Source organism: Camelus dromedarius, chromosome 30, assembly GCF_036321535.1.
Source record: "Camelus dromedarius isolate mCamDro1 chromosome 30, mCamDro1.pat, whole genome shotgun sequence".
NCBI classification, from domain to species: Eukaryota; Metazoa; Chordata; class Mammalia; order Artiodactyla; family Camelidae; genus Camelus; species Camelus dromedarius.
Window position 1 is genome coordinate 2,591,693 of NC_087465.1, and position 21,531 is coordinate 2,613,223.

General features: G+C 44.2%; 1 long non-coding RNA gene and 1 other non-coding gene across 2 annotated transcripts in view; one reads left to right on the forward strand and one right to left on the reverse strand.

Annotated features, from left to right (window-relative positions):
* The window catches only part of LOC105097061 (uncharacterized), an 89,332-nt gene that overhangs the window by 27,848 nt on the left and 39,953 nt on the right, over nt 1–21,531 (forward strand). The gene's annotated exons all lie outside the window — the stretch shown is intronic.
* LOC116149683 (U6 spliceosomal RNA) lies at nt 3,489–3,595 on the reverse strand. Its single transcript, XR_004133325.1, has one exon. It is a non-coding gene; the product is annotated as a U6 spliceosomal RNA (small nuclear RNA).

Sequence of the window (21,531 nt, forward strand, 5' to 3'; positions counted from 1 at the left end):
CCTAGGGCTGGGACTGAGGCCGGAGAGCCAGGCTCGGGGTGGGGGGTGGGGAGCAGATGGGGACCGCGTGGCCCCAGGGTGCTTGTGGCTGGTCCATCTGGAGACACCCAGTAGGTGAGTCACTGACCTTGGTCTTGAGGTGGAGTCTGCTGTGAAGCTGCATGGTCATGGCTGGATCTCTCTCTTAAATCAAAGTACAGGTGATGTACAGTATTGTGTAGTTTCTGGTGCGCCGTGTGAGGATTCAGTGACACGCACACACTCTTTCTCACTGTAGGTTATCACAGGTTGTCCACCAGCTCCCTGTGCTCTGCAGTAGGTCTTTGTTTATTTTTTTAACTAATTTTTTTCACAGATGTGTTCTCTCTTGCTGTCTTTTCCTGGCATCTCTATGCTCACGCTTTTTTGAAATACGTCCCGTTTCTTGAGTATGCTTTGCTCTCTTTAACCCGAGTCCTTATACCATCTTCTCTGCCTGCCTGGAATGTTCTCCTTTTCTTCCCCAACCTAGTTTGTGCTCCTCCTCCTGACGCCGGGACCTCTCCCCGGAAGGCGTCTCAGATGCGCCAGCTCTGGCTTAGGGACCTGACTGACACCCTCGGGCCCCGAGGATGCGTATCCCGGCACGCAATATTATAGTGGCCGATTTTCTTCCTTGTGTTCTCCCCAAAGTGTATACACTTCACGAGCAAACGGACTTTGTCCGACTTGTTGAAAGCTTTATCCGCAGCACCTCCTGTGGTCCTGACACAGGAAGTGTCAGTAAGTAATTGCTGAGTGAACCAATGATAATTGAAGGAAAGTCTTAGAAAGAGGCAGAGGACTGCCCGGACTTAGTGCAGAGTCAGAGACAGAAGAGTAAACAGTGATACGAGGGGGCGTGGCCACCAGGTAAGGGTCATTTATTTACTAAATTAACCAGAACTTGTTAAACTAGCACTGTTGGACATTTAGGTCCTCCCAGCATTTTCTTAGAGATCTGTTATTACACACAAGGCTGTTATAAACGCTCTTCTCCATATAGATTTTGTGTGTATTTTGAAGTATATCCTTGAGATAACTGGGTAAAAGTGGAATTTCTGTGTCAAAAATTTCATGTTACTAGATTTTTGATATCTGTCAGTGACCTTTTGTCCACTAGAAACATGATTTTATTTTTGTGCTTCTTCCCAGCCCTGAATTTAACATTTTTGATGCGAAGTTTTCATTTATTTATCTATTCAGTTTCAAAAATTGTGGTACAATGCATATAACATAAACCTGACCCTTTAAACCATTTTAAGTGTACAAGTCAGGGGCATTAAGCACATTCAGAATACAAAGCAACCACCATCACTGTCTACCTCCGGCACTTCTCTTCATCATCCCAAACAAAGCCTGTGTGTTCTAAGCAAGGCCTCCCCAGTCCTCTCTCCCATTTTTTGGGAGAGGATTTGTTGCATGTTTGGGAAGAAATTTGGGGTTTAATTGCATTTTCATCCAGCAGTGGGAATGTTAATTGACTCTTAAAACCTTCCGATTCTGCATTAAGCCAACCCTTGGGAACATGGTTGAACAGAGCTTTGAGAAAACAATATTCAGGCCCACGTGCCATAGAATAAAGAGCCCTTAGGGTTGTTTTTCTTTTTTTTTTTAGACCCAGGGGAGCATTCTTTTGCAGTACTCAAGAGTGCCTCAACTTGAGAGATTTTTTTCCAGCTCACAGTTTGAAATAAGCAAAGACCAACATCTTTAGGATTTTGGAAGCTTGTCCCAAGCTAGAAATAAGACACAGGAGGGTTCTCGTTGCTTCTGCAGGTGAAATTCTTCATCCTAAGTTTTGATGACTAAGTGTGATGAGGTGGCGTGTTCCTAAGTGGTAGCCGTTTAAGACCGTAAAGAAACATTCTGTTTCTGCTTTGAGATGCTTTTCCAGAGAAGAGAGATTTGCACTGATTGTCACAGCTCCATAGCAGCTTCTGGGGGCTTCCATGAGAAGTCAAAATAACCGGGGAGAGGTTGAGAGACTCTGGGATGGGAGGAGCGTCTGTCTGCGACCTGGTGGGGACCCTGAGGTTAAGGTGTGTCCAAGACCACTGGAAACAATGGCCATTTGCAGCTCTGCCGGGTCCTGGCTCTGGGTTCTTTCACTGTGAGAATTACTAAGCAAAGAGGAATTGTATTGAAACTCTGGGCAAAACAGGAGGAGAATTTATGGAGGATTAACTTTCTTTCATCTTCTTACCTTTCAAATCGGGGAACAAGCCCAACACACTGAATTAAGGGGAGGAGCCTTCTTAAAGGCTTTGAAGTTTTTCTTTGCAAAACAGGGTTGAATTTATCTGAACTCTTTCCCTTCAAAGTAAAAGCCTGATAAGCAAACGATTTCCTTTGTGCATTCCTCTTTCTTCGTGAATTAACAGAGATTATGCGGTAAAAAAAAATGGACCTGATAGGAAGTGGGGCAAGCCGACCCTTTAGAATATTAATAAGTGCTGATGAGCTCATATGAATGACAGAACATTTTAAAAAAAATTGGAACATTTATTTTATTGTACTATTTATTTATTTATTTGGGGCTGGTGATTAGGTTTATTTATTTGTTTATTTAGATGACGGTACTGGGGATTGAACCCAGGACCTTGTGCATATTGAGCACCTGATTTTCCACTGAGCTATACCCTCCCCTCAAGAACAGTTTTTTTTTAACGATAAAAAGTTTTTGGCGGGGGGCGGAGACGAGGGTGTGGCTCAAGTGGCAGAGCACGCGCTTAAGTAGGCACGAGGTCCTGGGTTCAATCCCCGGTACCTCCATTAAAAAAATAAACTAATGATTTCTCCCCCACCTAAAAAAAGTTTCCCTTCTGCACTTTGGAAGCAGCATAAAAACCTTAGGACGGTGATAAGGTTAACAGGTGGAAAAAAATCCAGAGAAAACTGACCCTGAGATGTCTGCATCTCGCTCTACTTAAATTCAGCCACAGCCGTCCCATGGTGGGGCTCTTATGTTAAAGTCTCTGAAGAAATAAACAGTAGGGCGGGTGTAGGAATGTTTCATGACAGCCAAAACTGACGTCTGACACAGGGCACCAGTTTTGAAGGCCACAGCACCTTCAGAATACTTTCTGGATCGCGAGCGTGTCCTGCAGTGGGCTCAGAGCGGCTTGGGTCTGGCCGGCTCTTGACCCCCCACCCCACACAGCCTCTCTGGGACTCAGCGTCCTCCTCTGTGCAGCGGGACAATCAGGAAACTGCTTCTGATGGTGGGAGGGGCGCCGTGGGATTGTCAGAGATGCTCACTTTATGTACCACCCCCCCACTATGGTTGCTTTCTTTCTTTTTTTCCTCTCTTTTTTTTAAATTGAAGTACAGTTGATTTACAATATTGTGTTAGTTTCAGCTGTACAGCATATTGATTCAATTATGTCTGTTTTTTCAGATTCTTTTCCATTGTAAGTTATAACAAGATATTGACTATAGTTCCCTGTGCTGTATAGTAAATTTTTTTTTAAAATATGGAACGCTTCACAAATTTGCATGTCATCCTTGCACAGGGGCCATGCTAATCTTCTCTGTATTGTTCCAATTTTAGTATATGTGCTGCCGAAGCAAGCACGTAAATTCTTGTTTATCTATTTTATATGTAATAGTTTTATCTCTTAATCCCATACCCCTAATTTATCGCTATCCCCTTTCCCCTTTGATAACCATAAGTTTATTTTCTATGTTTGTGAATCTCTTTCTGTTTTGTAAATAACTTAATTTGTACTGTTTTTTTAGCTTCCACATATAGGTGATATCATATAATATTTGTCTTTCTCTGACTTAAATCACTCAGTACAATAATCTCTAGATCCATCCATGTTGTTGCGAATGACAATATCTCATTCTTTTTTATGGCTGAGTAGTATTCCATTACATATATTATATGTGTATAATGGAGGCCATTCTGATCCTTCATGTGGGGTCTGTTTGTTTGCGCTTAATTTTTTCTTTCTGGAAGTATACAGAATTTTTTCTTTGTCTCATCTTTTTTTCCCCATATATATTCTTTTTTTATACTCCCTGTTCTGTGGTTGCAATATCTTCTCTTAGTTAATATTAGTTTTGGGGGGCAATGTCTTTCCTCTGTGTAGTCCCTTTTTTCTTTTTTCAAGTAACTTTCTTCTGTTTCTCTCTCTCATTCTTTGATGAATTTCCTCAGCTATTTGGTAACCTGGTTTTGTTCTCAAATGGGGGGAGACTGAAAAATAGGTTGGATGTTCTGATAAGAAAGTCTTTGCTGTCGGAAGATGGGCCTGGGCTGGTGAAGTACACATCGCTCAGGCCTGTGTTTTAGGTGTTTCTCCCGGAGCAGGTCACGTTCTCTGGAGAAGACATCCTGTCTTCTGCCAGGAAGGGGAGGCCTGCCCACCAGCCCTAGGAGACCGAGGGGGGAGGGTAATGGGGCCTCAGCCACCAACCCCTTGTCTCCACGGTGTGGACCCGCCCCTGTGCACGGTTTTAATGCTCCTCTGAGAGGAACCCTTGGTTTTTGCTCTGGTTGGGAGGTGACTGGTGATCTGACGGCTGCTTGTGTAGACTTCCCAAGTCCCCCACCCCCACCTCCCGCGGTCCCAGCGGGGCAGTTCCGGAGGTTTCCACAGACTCGTTTTAGTCAGTTGGACTCTTCACTCTCTTTTTAGGGTTTTGTTGTCTGGGGGCCGCTAGTTCATTCTCTTCCACCCGTCTGCTTTCTCGCACCCAGAGTCACTGCTGTTAACGCCTCTGTTTCCTCCTTCCTTGCGGATTTCTGCATGGACAGCTCTCCTTCCTGCCATTTCAGGGGAGCCCCAGAGCGCCAGAAGTAGGGGGCATCCTCTCCTGTGGCCTCTGCTGCGGAGAGTCTTTGCACGCGTCCTTGTTATGGGTTTTCTGACTGTCGTCTTCTCCCCAGGCCTTTTCCTTTCATTCCTTATCTGTCCTGTAGCAAAGCAGTTAGGAGAGCATTTTCCCCTCATGTTAGACAAACTATCTTTGAATGATACATTTCAGACCATTCATCTGACAAAAATTATTCTGCTTTCTTCATTTTGATGACACAGACACCCAGGGAAAGGAAGATTACATGACAGACCAGAGTTGAGAAGGGAGCAGGTCAAATGTCATACAGTAGTTGACGAACTTCCATTCCAAGGGCAGGTGTACGGTCACACTTACATTCTCAAGGAATGGTGCTCACCATCTGCCAAGAGGGCCAAAGCCCTTAGAATAACCTTGCAGCAAAAATGTTTTTAGGCGACTGTTGGCCTAGTGACATAATACAGCATAAGTCCTGCAAAGGGAAAATCTGCTAAAGCTTGCTGGCCTGTGTTTTTGACAGCACCTTACTTCTGAGAGTGGTGGCGAGGCGGCGATGAAAGTAGTATTTGGAGCGCGGCACGGGAGAGGAGACTGCTTTACAGTGTTGCCTAGCGCAGCATCACTCTGGCCCGACCATTAGTGCTCCTCCGCAGTGCGGACGGAAGCCTGCGGTCCCGTGACACTGGGGACTGCTGTTTACTTTTTGGCACCTAAAAAATAGTCACTCAATTCATGGAAAGCTTATGGTGTCCTTGATTTCCACCAGAAGCTTAGAAACATTCTGAGAACTCTGAGGAAAACCAAAGAAGACAGCACCCCGAATTCAGAGTGACAGATCTGCAGGGGGGTCAGAGCCATGTCACACACTGCAGCCAAAGTTCCTGCCTCCGCCTTTATTCACCAACTGGATAATTAAGCCACTAAAATGAAAGCCAGTAAGAAAAAGAGGAAAGAACACAAATCAGGAAATAAAGGAAAGTGTTTAACATTTATTGCATGTGTGTCCAAGCAAATAACATTTATAGTTATGAGTGAGGCATCTTCGTGGGCCTCAGTGCAGGCTCTGGAGGTAGCGTGTTGAACTCGGAGTCTTTGCCATTTGATTTCCTTTGTTGAACAGAAACCTTAAAAGGAACTATAATTGGGAATTTAACACAGGCAAAGTCCTAAGCTCGGGGTTTTCTGTGAAGAGTGCTATTACTATGTCAGATAGCCGCTGTCTTCCAGGAAAATCCACCTGTCGTGTGCAGTTCCTGTGGCCACATATTCCGCCGGGAGCTTGCTGTGAATAAATGCGCATGTGTGGGCAGTCCTCATTTTCACAGATTCTGTTCTTGTGAATTTGCACACTTGCTGGCGTTTATTTGTAACCTCCAGAGACGTGCTTGATGCACCTTCCCCGTCATTGGCAGACTTGCGCAGGGCTGGGAAAATCTGAGTTTCCCACTGAGCCTTTTCCAGCCGAGGGGGAAACAGGGGAGATGCCTTCCTGCTCCAGCTTTTACTGTCAACATGTGTCCTTTTCTCGGTCTATTTAGTGCCATGTTTTTGCATTTTTGTTGGTGATTCCACGGCTTAAAACGTCTCCCAGGTGTTGGGCGGAAGTGCTGTCTGTTGTCCGAAGTGCAGGGCGGCTGTGATATGTCTTAAGGAGAAGCTTTGCTCAGGCCAGGGTTACAGCACTGAGTTCAAGTTAATGCATCAGAAATATGCATGGAGTAGGGGGTCTTTAAACAACACACATAAAACATGGCTGCGTGTTGATCCGTTGATGCAAATGTTGTGACCAGAGACAGAGGAAAGACCGGTATTTCCCCAAGGAGCAATTACGGTATTTGCTCAGTGTTGGCGGTGACTTTATAGAACACGACTACCGCGAACAGGGCACGTGTACATACACACATACGTACGTAGTACACCCGTGTGCACACATGCAGAAAGCTATCTTCAAGGAAAATCAATCGAGTGGAGAAGATAAAAATATAAGAATAAAAGAAGCAATACAAATGGAAGCATTTGAGTGACAACTTAAAGAGGCTAAAACAGGTTGGCAGCTGAATGGAGAATGAATGAATCCAGCGAACTGGTTCTTGGAATCCAAGTAAAAATCTTCCCTGGCAATGAAAGGGAGCACGACGCCCACTGCTTGGCTGCCTTCTGCTTGTTTTTCAGTGCGAGCAAAGCCGTATCCAAAATAAGGAGGGACGCATTCATGTTACATAAGACTCTTCCTCGTGGAGGGACTTCCCTCGTTTTCCTCTGTAGCAAGAGCGCTGTCTGATCTTTTCCTGCCATCTAACAGGGCGATTGAAACCGCTGCTTAATGTCTCCCGGGCAAGTTCAGGTGCTCTGAAAGTGACAGATAATCTGCCTTTCTGCCAAGCGTCAGTTCCTGCTTTTCCTTTTGAGCAGTGGACCAAAGCGTCCAGGTGGAGACTTTAAAACCAGAGTTTGTGACTACTAGATGAAAAAGTTCACTTAAAAGGGCCGTTCTCAGAGGAGGGTGATGCAAAAACCACTTTGACTTTTTGTCAGATGCTTGAAGCCCCTTCAGAAATTCTGGCTGAGACTCACAGAAGAGAGTTCACAGCTTAGGTATAATGATACTCTTGAGTCCATTAATTTAAAAAAAATTTTTTTAAAAAATCACTATTTTCTTCCAGTTTTATTGAGATGTAATTGACATAGAGCACTGTATGCTTTTTTGGGGGGGGGAATAATTAGATTTTTAAATTTTGTTTTATTTACTTTTAGTGGAGGTCGTGGGGATTGAATCCAGGTCCTTGTGCATGCTAGGTACACACTCTATCACTGAGCTATGCCTGCCTTCTTGAGTCCATTAATTCACTGTTTCTAGCATTTGATCACTGACCCGCAGGCTTTGTTCATGGAGGAGACATTAAATTGTTTATTCTTCTTCATTTCTTCTTCTTTGTCCACATCTGGTGCTCTTAATGTTATCTCCCCAGAAGCACATTCAGCTCCCTTTGGCTGGCTCTGTCTCCCTTCCCGGTGGGTTGGTTCATCAGTCCAGTACCTTTACAATGGAACAACTCACCCCAGGTGTCCCCCAGCTTACCCCTGTGTCCCCAGTCCTTCTCCTGACTCCTCAGCTCTTCCAGTCAATTCCCAGTGTCATTCTTCTAGGTCAGACTTGATCTCCCATCTCGGATCGCCTGGTCTTAGCTTTTCCCAGAGCATTTGTCCTGCCAGACCCACAGGTAGTATAAAGAGAACTTAGAACAGCTTATCTGAGCTCGGTCATTGTTAAATGCCCTTGGTCTCAGTGAGCATGACCAAGAAGAGGAAGTCCCTCACCCACGGAACAATGAGCGGGTAGCCTTGGCAAGAGCAGCCTTCCCAACTGTACATTTCCTTGGTGATGGCTGCCATTATGTGAACCCCCCCATTTCTTCAATTTCAGATCCCCAGACCTTTGATTCTCTTGCTTTTGGCTTTGAAAATTAGTTTGCTTAATGAAGAGTTTATGTCTTGTGTTTTCTTTTCTCATCCTTCTGCAGAAGCCTTTGTTACTACATCCTTAAAAAGTTACCAGGGTACTGAATGATGTTCACAAATTTTACTTTAGCAATCAGGATACCTAAAAGGATTAAGAGGACAAATGAGAGGGATGGATACTGAATATAGTCCCCTGTGCTGTACAATAGAAACTTGTTGTATATTTTATATACAGTAGTCAGTATCTGCAGATCTCGAACTCCCAATTTATACCTTCCCACCCCCATTTCCTCCCTGGTAACCTTAACTTTGTTTTCTATGTCTGTGAGTCTGTTTCTGTTTTGTAAATAAGTTCATTTGTGCCTTTTTGTTTTTCAGATTCCACATATAAACAATATCGTATAGTATTTTTCTTTCTCTTTCGGGCTTACTTCACTTAGAATGACAATCTCCAGGTCCATCCATGTTACCGCAAGTGGCATTATTTTATTCTTTTTTATGGCTGAGTAGTATTCCATTGTGTAAATATACCACAGCTTTTTTACCAGCCACCTGTACTTGAACGTCAGAACAGCTGCCTCCGCGCTGTGAGCAGCGGTGCCTGCTGCATTGCTGTTTTCTTGCTGTCCTGCTGAGCCGCGCACTGCCACATGCACCACCACATGCACAGCTGCTCTAGGGCCTGTGGCATTTGGCTCGTTTCTAATTTTTGATTATTGGAAATAAGGCTGTGACGAACCCTTGTGCAGGGCCCTGTGCCTGCGTGCTAGCGTTTCCCCAAGTTCTGTCCGCGAGTGTCATTGATCGGTCACTTTGTATGCAAGTCTCCTACCTTAGAGGACAACATGAAGCTTTTTTCCAAAGAGGTTTTTACCACCCTGTACTCTCACTAAGCTAATCAGTGTTCACTGATCGCCTGCAGTCTGTTCAGGTCTTGAGGGGAAAACAGTAAACAAAACAGATGAATCCATGGGCTCATTACCTTTACTTTTCAATAGATGGTGACAAATAATAAATAAGGACATAGTATTCCAAGTGATTAAAAAGACTGGAACAATGACATGTAGGAAGGGGGCAGAGGGGGAGGGCAGGCTGCTCCTTTTAACACGATAATTGGGGTGGACTTTCTGTCTCTCCGAGGAGGTTAAGGTCAGACTGAAAGAAATGTTCCCTGATGTTGGTTTGAGTTTCCACGTGTTGGTTACTGCTGATGTGGGTTTTTACACACATTGTCTTGGCTGTTTGGGTTTTTCCTTTTATGAAGTGCCTATTCAAGTCTTTTGCCCATTTTTGTATCATCTTCCTTTATTTTCTTATCAATTCCTTAAAAGTGGCTAATTTGCTTACTGGGGTCTCTTGGCGAACCCACTTAGTATGTAGTCAGACTTCACTGTCTTCCCTGCGTGAAGCTGTGCTTGTTGCTGAGTTCTTTCCCTCTGACTTGGTTTCTTGGTGGGAGCCCTAGTGCTGATGCCCAGCGCTGCCCAGTGGGCAGCGTACGCTCAGATGCCAGGCTGAGGCTTCCAGTGATGGGCCTGGGCTGCTGGGCCGGTGCCCTTGACCTGCCCTCGCTTTCCCAGGGAAGATGCCAAATGGCGCCTTCTTGCTTCCTGAGCCACTGGGTGACGGCGTAGCCCACCGCGTGCCACCCCGGCCTCTGTGCCCTGGAAGATGCTGTCCCCCCACCCCCCACCTGCGAATACACTTCCCATCTGCTCTGCTGCTTTTCTTCCCACCTCCTTTGGGAAATGCCCAGCCACCCTGGAGTCTCTCCTGGTCCCCACCCCCAACCGGAGCTTGGGTTGGGACCCCTCATTGGTCTTCCTGTTGCATCCATTCTATTCCATCATCACCTCCCTCACCACAATGCCTGCAAAGTATTAGCGTCTTAAAAAGGAGGAAAGGTCTTAGCGCGCTGTGCTGGGTACTCCAGGAGGCTCAGGGCAGCCAGCTAATCCTCGGGAGCCCAACGCCCAGCACAGGGCTCAGCGCACGGTGGGCACTGATTAATGGTTGTTGATGTGGAAGTTAACGCTGAGACGTATCCTCAAGGTCATCGGCCTAATGAGTTGCTGGCTGGCTGCATTTGAGGCAAGCCATTTATGAAGGTGAGGACTTTCTCTTGTACCATTGACTCAATGTAGGATTTGTTTCCCAGCACACAGGGGCGGGTAGTGGTTTGAGGTGGACGGGAGGAACAGGGAACACTGGGAAGTCTGCTAGGACCACGACCGGCCCTCAGAGCCGGGTCGAATGCTGGGTGAAGGCCACGATCAAGTCCTCGGGAGCAATTGCTGCCCTGGGTCCCTGAAGAAACAGGCCACTCACATGTGGGGGAGACCTGCAAAGCCTGATACAGGCTCGGCGTGAGCGCCTTGTGTGGTTTGGATGAGTTTGAAGCAGCCGCCGTGCAGACTGTGTGCTTGTCACACTGTTTATCTTTTAAAAATAGGGCAGTGGTTACACAGCTGAGGCCCTGAGCCTGCCCAGCTCCCTGTGCGGCTCTGCCGGACCCCGGGCCTGACAGCACTTCCTTCCTGACCCCCAGGGCCTTCCTGCTCTGGCCTTATCGCACAGAAAACTTGACACTGCGCTGGAATGCTCTTAAGGTCCATACATGGAAATCCTCGCTTTCTGCATTTACAGACAAGTGTCATCTACAAAACGCTTGCTTTATTTCCAGACTTAGAAACACTTTCTTTAGTCGGTGGGCTTAATACGACTCCAAAGGAGCAAGAAAAAAAAGCACTTTCCATCACCATCCTTTGTTTCTCCCTGAAATTTTAATCTCTTGTTTTTGAGCCACAGACATAAATAATAAGTATGGCATATATGTACCTAGTCCAGGAGACAGAGGCTCGGGGCACAGCTCCCCACACGTGGGGATTATGCTTGTTTTGATTTCCTCCGCTTTGTTACGTCTCCGCCTTAGAGAAGGAGGGGAGTGGTTTGCTTGCGAATGTTGTTATATGAACAAATAAACTGTATCCTGACATGTCTGGCTTCCCTTGCCAATTTTAAGTGTTTTAGCAATCACAGTGGTTTTTTGTCTGTTTCTCATCATCTGAGATCTCCTGATGTACTTTCTTTCTCCTCTAAAATTTCAAGGTGGATATGAGATAATCGTCACGTTGAAAATTAAGATTGGCACAGGGAGCTATATTCAATACCTTGTAATGGCCTATAATGAAAAAGAATATGGAAAGGAGTATGTATTATGTATGTGTATAACTGAACCACTATGCTGTCCCCCAGAAATTAACACATTATAATCCAACTGTACTTCAATAAAAATTATGTGTAAGATATGTATTATATATAAAAAAGTAAGGTTGGGAATGCCAGGTCCATCAACCAATACTGGATCTTAACAGGGGACTGTATTCGGTATCTTGTTGTACCCTTTAATGGAAAAGAATATATGTGTATATGTATGTGTGTGACTGGGGCATTATGCTGTACACCAGAAATGACACACTGTAACGGACTGTATGTCAATTGAAAAAAAAAAGAGAGAGAAACAGGGCTTACAGCCTTTTTTTAAGGCTCTATTTTCAGAGCTATTTAATATTGGCGAAGCTAGTGCCACAGAAGGCACTTCAGGAAAACAGTGTGAACAGCTCTCTGCTTTGCAATGTGGTAAAGACAAGCCCTTTTGAAAATAATTTAAACTTTGGCATGGTGCTGATCTGGAAAATTCAGGGGGTTCAAGGAGAAGAAATGCCGCCTAAAGGAGGTTCCTGGGAGTGTCTTGGCTTTCTCAGTTCAGTGGCTTTTCATGAGCTCATCCGCCTTCCTAAGATATTCCGATCTTTTCCCCTGGGTTGGGGGAATTTCCTCAGATGTGATTAAAGACAGGGCTGGGCTGTGTCCTCCGCAGGCAGAAGAGTTAACGTTGGAAACAGGAGGGCTCTTGGCACCTTTCCCGATTTTATTTCAGAGGAATTCCCGCTTGAAGAACTGCTTCCATGATGGAAGGCAGGGGACGGAGGAAGCCTTTTGAAATGTATTTATTTTTTAATTTGAAAGTTGAAGAGTGCACCCCCCCATCCTCCTTGGGAAATTACTTAAGTAAGAGTCAAGGGAAATGGTTTGAAGTCTCTTTTTCAGGATGAGTAAATTAAACAAGTGAGGGATACTGGAAAACACTCATTAAAGGTGCACCACCGTCTGAGTCATCATTCCCAAGTGAACATGAGTCCATCATGCGAGGGGCGGGTGGGCCCCTGGTGACGGTGGCCCAGGGCTTTTACTGGTTCCTAAAGAATGAGGTGGCTTTAATGAAGCTGCTGTGTGTGACTGTGAACTCCCCTGTGACGTGTCTTGAAGGAGGAGACTCACGGAGAGGAACAGGGACCAGCCCTGGGCTGGAGCCCGAGGACAGGCTTCTCTGCAGGCGGACTGGAGCGGGCATGCAGGGCCGAAAGGAGGTTGGGAGGGAGCAGGGCCTGGACCGTGCAGGGCCTCGGGTCATGGTTAGAGCTGCAGCTGTCTTAAATTGTGGTAAATCTACGTGACACATAGTTAACCATTTAACACCGGTAAGTGTGCGATTCAGGGGCATTAGGTATGTTCACATTGTTGTGCAACCGTCCCCACCATCCACCTCCAGAACGTTCTTCGTCTTGTGAAATTGAAACTCTCACCCCATAGACACTCACTCCCCTCCCCCTCCCCCAGGCCCCGGCAGCCACCACACTCCTTTTTGTCTATGAGTCTGACGACTCCTGGTCTATGTCATGGAAGTGAATCCTGTGGTGTTTGTCGTTCTGTGACTGGCTTATGCCCCTCAGCATGCAGTGTCCTCAGGGTTCATCTGTGTTGGGGTATGTGCTAGAATCTCCTTCCTTTTTAAAGCTGAATAATACTCCATTTTATGTAGAGACCACATTTTGTTTACCCATCATCTGTCGATGGACATTTGGCTCTTGTGAACAATGTTGCTATGGACAGCATTTCTGTGAAACGCTGTAAAACGGGAGGCAAGAGTGTACAGATACCTGTTTTGAGTCCCTGCTTTCAGTTCTTTTGGGGTTATCCAAAATGGAATTTCTGGATCACATGGTAATTCTGTTTTTAATTTCTTGGGGTGGGGGAGGTAATTAGGTTTATTTATTTAATATTATTACTTTTTTAACGGAGGTACTCGGGATTGAACCCAGGACCTCGCGCATGCTAAGCACGCGCTCTACCATTGAGCTCCACCTTCCCCCACTGTTTTTAATTTTTTGAGAAACTGCAATTCTCTTTTCCACAAGAGCTGCACCCTTTTACATTCCCACCAGAAGTGAAGAAAGGATCTAGTGCTCCACATCCTCGCCAACACTTACTATTTTCTGTTTTTGTTTGATAACAGTCATCTTAATGAGTGTGAAGAAGAGATGGAATTCTTAAGTTAGAAGCCATTAAAAATTTTAACACGGGAGTCACCGAATGTGCTCCTAAGTTATGCATGCTACGCGAGAAACCCGTGGCAGTGGACACTTGCCCAGAGGACTGGGAGAGAGGGAGACTGACTTCTCCCTGAATACCCTTTTATACTTTTTGAAGTTTGCATCATGTGCACTCAAAAATAAATAAGCGTAATTTTTAAAATTAGCTTTGCCAACAATGTATTCCAGCGCCCTCGTCTTTCATCTTGTCTTGGATCAGTAAAAACTCCGTCCTGAGACTGGAACTAGGTTGCGAATTGGCTTTGAGAACCCCACCTAAAGCGCTTTGCAGCTTCCTACGTGGAATTGCTGTGCCGTGGCCCCTTCCCTCTGGGAAGGCGACACACTGCGGAAACTGTTAAGTCTTAAGAGAGGAGCTGTTATTTCCAGGGCTGAAGAAGAGATTCACAGTTTCGAAAGACTCACTCTTCCCCTTTTATCTGTCCTTGTTTACCCTGATGGCAAAGTTCACGTGAGGAAACCTGTCCTCCCGGCACTTTCCTTGCCAGGGAGTTTGTCATGTTGCCGGGGACCTGAGTGCCTGCGTTTATTAATATGCACTACACATTGTGTTTATTTCTGTTCCATCAAGGTTTTGCCAGATTATGGCCTGTCTGTGCCTGATAGGGGCTGTGTTTGTGCATGAGCACAGGGTCATCTGATAACAAACTGTCGCATCGTGCGATTAAACGATGTTTAAAATGGGTGTCAGCCAGGAGAGTCTGACTCCCAGCTCGCTGTCAGAAGGCCCCGTCAACAAAAGAAAGTTCAAGGTATCTTGGAAGAGGTCATTGATTACAACCAGCGTCTTGATCGCTCTGGACGTGTTCCTTCCTGCAGAGACACAATTAAAATAATGTTGTACAGTAGAAATTTTTCATTGTTGGAGGAAATTTACCCCCCCCCCCAGAGGTAAATCAGTGTAAAAATCTGTCTCATTTTCAGGAAGATAAAAAGGAATACTTTTAGAAATTCACTCAATGAATTGTAGAGGGCTTGATGCTTTATTACATGCGTCAGTTCCCAGAAGCTGTTTATCACAACTTTCCCTACAGTATCCAAGGCCACATGGGCAGGCTGAGAGCCCCGTGGGGGCTGAGACTCTGTTTCACTGCCTTCTGTCTCCCTGGTACAGTTTTGTGGCGCACACTAAGTGCCTAGGAAATTTCCGTGAGAGGCTGGGTGAGTCGGGCAAGTTAAATCCAGTTACTAGGCAGGAATATTAACTCAAACTCCAACTTTGACTTGTACCACTTAGGCTGTATTTTCTGTATTGACACATCTCTCTGCTTGATCAGTGCTATCATCAGCGATATAACTGAATTCGTCTGGGAAGAATCGGGAGACAGTTTTGTCCCATGGCTGAAGCTCAGAACAATGCCACCCGCATCACTATTGGTTTTCCCAAGAAAAATCCCAAAATTAAAGTTTGTCCTTATTACTTTTTGGCCTTGGGCTTTTCTCCTCAATACTATGGGCGTATCATCTTGTTTGACGTCCTTTGACACTTAAGAAAAAGTGCAAAAGGAATGAATTGGTGTTCCTTTCCGTGAAGTCTGGTAATTTTAGTAATCCTTTGCCCTGTGAGATACAAGGCAATTCTGCTTCCTCTGTAGTCTGTTTTTTCTTCCTTTCTTTCAAAATAACCTGCCGTCTTTCCAAAATAAACATGAAGGGGAAATACATTAGTGGGTATGTAATCACCCAGGTATCTGCAGCGCATGCCTCTGAGAAAACAGTCAGAATAAGAGTCATCAGAAGTTTATTCTGGTCTTACACAACAAGTCAGTGTTCTTGTCTTTTCTTTATAAGATTTTTAAAAAGAGGCATAGTCACATAAAAAGTTGGCCAGAGTGAAAATTAACTAGCGATCTACCTGGAACCTATTGTCTCATAGCCTTCCAATTCAAAGGTTGTGATCTTGAGTGAACACCGTCAGATTAATTGTTTTACAGATCTCCAGCATTCTAGAATTACAGTACCGGTTCCATTTTTAGTCAGTACTTACAAAGCCTCATTTGGATGATCTTATCTGATAACTATGTTAACCGTATAATTACCTTCGTTGTGTGTCTTAATCAGAAAATGCATACGTAGTATTCGTTTTTATATACCTTGAATTTATTTATTTGTTTATTTATTTAGGGAGGAGGTAATTAGATTTTTTTTTTTAACGGAGATACTGGAGATTGAACCCTGGACCTCATGCATGCTAAACACGTGCTCTACCAGTGAGCTACACCCTCCTCCCTTAAAACATGTTTTTTTGTTAGTGGGGGGGGAATCCTTGAATTTAAGCATTCTTCTGAGATTCCATTTAGCCCTGCAGGGTCAGTGATATTTAAGAAGCATTCAGAAAACTGGCTTGCTCAAAGACTTCATCCAATCCAGTAATTTTACTGCTTTCAATTTATGGTTCAGAAGATACGGTAATCACTCCCCTCCTCCTCCTCTAGTTCATCTGCGTCTTTTCATCATTAACAAATATTTAACATTTATTCTCAATGGTGTACAATGGGAATTCACAGTTTTCAACTGCTGCCCTTAGCTCTCAGAGCAGGAAGCTGACCTAGGAGTCAACTCCTGATTCATTCTGTGTCATTACTGTGGCCAGGACAGACTGTCAGAAGCACAGTGTGTATTTGTTAATAAAGATCCCGCTCTCTTGGAGTCTGTGGTCACTTGTAGGGAGCCAAGCAGAACTGTCTGTGTGCAACCTAACTCACAGGTGCACAGCCTCCTCCAGTCTGAGGAGGGAAAGTCTGCCCGATGGCGTCGCTGCGTCATAGGTTACAGGGTTCACTCCTCTTGGGCAAGTCAGCTGCTTTTGCCGGGACACAGGTTCATGAGGCTGGAGGATGCTAATTACAGATCACTCTTATCTTGTCACTAAAGTCACAAGGAGGCTTATTTGCCAGCTGAAATCTTTTTAAAAAATTCCTTTTCGTATTCTTTTTCATTGTAAGCTATTGCAAGGTATTGAATATCGTTCCCTGTGCTGTGCAGTAGGACTTTGTTGTCTGTTTTATATGTGGTAGTTAGTATCTGCAGATCCCGATCTTCTAATTGCAAATCCTGAGCTCCCAATTGCAATGGGAATCTTAGAGCCAAAAAAACCAAAATTACAAAAAAATGTTTCAGTTTAGACTGGCTGCACCCTCGAATTTCAGATTACCCTGAGAGTAGCATGTGGAGTGCATAAACCTTCCTTTCCCTTCGAATGCTGGTTGATGACAATTCTGCATGCTAACAAGTCCCTCCAGCCAGGACTCTGGAGGGACAGCCGGTGGCAGTGAGGTCACAGCGACACCCCTGGGTGGGTGAGGAGGGTCAGTGCGGAGGCTGGAGACCATCTTTCCCGTGCTCTCCATCTGAAATGGACCGAGGGCTTGACTGGGGCTAGAGGTGGGGTAGGAGGGACAAATAACCTCCGCCCAGGACTCAGGAACTCCATGTCATTGTATCTTTAAGGTGCTTACAGCAATGCCTGTCACAGAGTCAGCACCCGACAGGTTTACTTATGTAAACAGCGGCTGTGATCACTGTTTCCTGTTAGAATCGCAAGATTAAAATAAAGGGAATAGCTCAGCGGTAGAGCACATGCTTGGCCTGCACGAGGTCCTGGGCTCAAGCCCCAGGACCTCCATAATAAATACATTAACTAACTAACTAAATAAAGCTAATTACCTCTCACCCCCCAAAAAACAACAAAAAATAAAAATAAGCTTCAAGGTTATATTATACAACACAGGGAATATAACCAATGCTTTGTAACTACTAATGGAGTATGATCTTTAAAAATTGTGAATCACTATTTCATACACCTGTAACATAATATTGTACATCAATTATACCTCAGTTTTAAAAAATTAAAAAACAAACAAACAAAAAAGCTAAAGAGCAACCTGTTAATAAATTTGAAACCTTAAAAAACAAACCACATTTATCACCTCACATAGTTAACATTTTGTGTGTGTGGTGAAAACACTTAAGATCTACTCCTTTATGCCTGCACCCCAGCGTTCACAGCAGCACTGTTTCCTACAGCCAAGACGTGGAAGCAACCTGAGTGTCCATCGACAGATGACTGGATAAAGAAGTTGTGGTATATTGATACTACTCAGCTATAAAAAAAAAAATGAAATAATGCCATTTGCAGCAACATAGATGGACCTGAAGATTATCATACTGGGTGAAGTAAGTCAGGCAGAGAAAGGTAAATATCATATGATATCACTTATATATGGAATCTAAAAAAAATGACACAAATGAATTTATTTACAAAACAGAAACAGACTCACAGACATAGAAAATAATCCTATAGTTACCAAAGGGGAAAGGAGGGGAGGGATAAATTAGGAGTTTGTAATTAACAGATACAAACTATTATGTACAGAATAAACAATAAGATCCTTACTGTACAGCACAGGGAACTATATTCAGTATCTTAAAATAACCTATAATGGCAGAGAATCTAAAAAAGAGTAAATATATATATACACACACATATGTAACTGAATCACTTTGCTGTACACCTGAAACTAACACAACATTGTAAATCAACTATACTTCAATAAAACTTTTTTTAAAGTTCCCTCTGCTGTTAACATGTGGAAAATAAATAATGAAAAGAATTGCATGACAAAAAAAGGATCTTCTAACAAATTTCAAATATACACTACAGTATTAATAGCTCTAGTCACCATACTGTGCATTAGATCCACAGAACTTGTCTTATAATCAAGTTTGTATCCTTTGACCTGCATTTCCTTACCCCCCAACCCCTATCCCCAGACCCTGGTAACCACTTTTCTACTCTATGGTTCTATGAGTTCAACTTCTTTAGAATCCATGTATAAGTGAGTACTTGTCTTCTGTGTCTGGTTTACGTCACTTAGCATGATGATGCCCTCCAGGTTTATCCATGTTGTTGCAAATGGCAGGATTTTCTTCTTTTTTATGGCTGAATAATATTCCGTTGGAGTATTCCAGCACCTGACACTGGGGAGGTGCAAAGCAGGGAGTGGGGAGCTGCAGAGAGTGTGCGCGCGCACGCGCGTGTGTTTGTGTTTGCGCATGCGTGTGAGGGGTGTGGGCACAGGATGGCAAGGATGAGCCACGGGGCCTCGGTTTTCCGGGCTGGACTCCCAAGTCCTTTTTGGTAAAATGTCGGGGCAGATACTCTGTTCTAGAAGGGAGCTCTTTTAAGGCGGAGGGCGCTCCAGGCTGCTGGTGGCTCGCACCTGCCACCTGGGCACAGCAGCATCTTCACTGGCTGCTTGATGGAGCTGAAGGTGCGGGCAGCCCTCGACTGCGCACTTTTAACAGGTGCGCCCTGAAGGCGTGCTTGGGGCTGTGCGGGGCGGGGAGGTGGCCCCCTCCTCCAGGGTGGGGAGGATCCTTCCACGGGGGCGAGAACTGGAGTGTCTCCTGCTGGGTGGCCTCGGCGAACGCGGGGCCCCTTCTGCCGCCGCTCTGCTCAGCCTGGATGCTCTCCCAGAGGCAGCGAGAGGAGGGCATCGCCGTGCTCGGGCCGAAGTCGTCTCCTGGGAACGGCATTATCTGTGTCCTTTCCAGCACGTACGCTTTGTAAATAGTCCGGAGTCCCCACTTCCCTGCTTTGTTAGCGTGCGCTGTCGTCAGGGCCTGGAGCCACTTGGCCTTTCTGTCAAAGACACTTGTTTATGTGTCGTCTAGAAAGCCGACCGCTGCCGGGAGGGAGGCCAGCTAGCCTGGGGAGTGTGTTGGGAGTGCGGGCCAGAGGGTGTCTTGTCTCCCCCTTTGACTTGCTGGCCTGATGGGAGCTCAGTGGTGTAAAACACAGTGAATTTTATAAACCGAGTTTCCACAAACAGGGAGATGGGAAACTGCTTCCAGCCTTCCGGTAAATTGCCATGTTTCTCATTCCTCTGGGAATGATCTTCTAAGCTGTTAGGATTTAAATTCTGTGTTATCCACCTCAGACCAGATACCACTGCCAGAAAAAAGGGGAAAAAAGGGAGGATAAACATTAAATAAAAAAGAGGGACTGTCGGGCTGAACAGGGCTGTCCTCTGCAAGGAGAACAGAATAAAATACCTTCTCTCTTGTTTATTGTGGTAAATCACACAGAACATGAATTCATCATTTCAACCACTTCAAAGTGGCACATGGTAAATTTGCAACGTTGTGTGGGTATCACTGCGTTCTAGGACATTTTCACCACCTTGCCTACCCTCTCCTTTTAAACAGCTAAGATTCCATCTGCTAATAAAGAAACCAGACAATTTCAGTCAGCCGTGATCGCAGTCAGTTCATAAAATACCTATTATATATCGACCATCCTCAAGGCACTGCGGCCTAGCTGGATTCCTTGCTGTGGGCCATTATGAAGAGATTTAGAGACGTTCTTACTGTATCGTTTTAGATATGAGCAGATATGTGGATATTTTTTAAAACTATAGGAGAAATTCTTATGGGGATAAAATATATTTGCCCTGATATTTGTGAAAAGATGGGTAGGTTTTGTTGACTATTTACCATTTTCCTTAGTTGGATGGAAGGTAATTTGACGTGAAGAATATTTTGAAGAAATCTAGTTTTATTTCTTTTATGTTCAGGGGGCATCTCTGCTAAAAGAAAAGGGGAGGTAAGAATACATTTGATTATTTAACTTAATAAATATCAAGATGTACTATATGTAGTGAAGTAAGTCAGACAGAGGAAGACAAATACTGTATATTTTCAGTTATCTGTAGAATCTGCAAAGTAGAACAAATGAATAAATAGAACAGAAAAGAAACAGACTCATGGATACAGGTAACAGACTGGTGATTACCAGAGGGAGGGCTGAGGGGAGGGGTCAGACTGCTGAAGGGGATTAAGAGGTACAAACTACTAGGTCTAAAATAAGTTATAAGGATGTATTGTGCAGCACAGAGAATATATTCAAAATTTCATACTAATTTTGTATGGAGTGTAATCTATGAAAATATAGAATTACTATGTTGTATACCTGAAATTAATATAATAATATAAATCTATACTTCAATAAAAATAAAAATAAACAAAAATAAAGATGTAGATAGATAGATAGATACAGATGTACAATAATATTGCCTCACACTGGTCAGAATGGCCATCATTAAGAAGTCCACAAGTGATAAATGCTGGTGAGGGTGTAGAGAAAAGGGAACCCTCCTACACTGCTGATGGGAATGCAGTTTGGTGCGGCCACTATGAAAAACAGTATGGAGATTCCTTAAAAAACTAAAAATAGACTTACCATATGATCCAACAATCGCACTCGTGGGCATATATCAAGAGAGAACTCTAATTCAAAAAGATACCTACACCCTAGTGTCCATAGCAGCACTGTTTACAGTAGCCAAGACGGAAACAGATGGTTGGATAAAGAAGCTGTAGTATATATATATACAGTGGAATACTGCTCAGTCATAAAAAAGAATAAAATAATGCCATTTGCTGCAACATGGATGGACCTGGGATCATCATGCTAAGTGAAGTAAGTAAGACAGAGAAAGAAAAATATCATATGATATCACTTATATGTGGAATCTAAGAAAATAGCACAAATGAACTTATTTACAAAACAGAAACAGACTCACAGGCATAGAAACAAACTTATGATTACCAGAGGGGAAAGAGGGGGTTGAGGGATAAATTAGGAAAGTTCAGAATTTGCAGATACAAACTACTATATATGAAATAGATAAACAAGGTCCCACTGTACAGCACAGAGAACTGTATTCAGTACCTTGGACTAGCCTATAGTGAGAAGGACTATGAAGAGAAACACACACACACACACACACACATA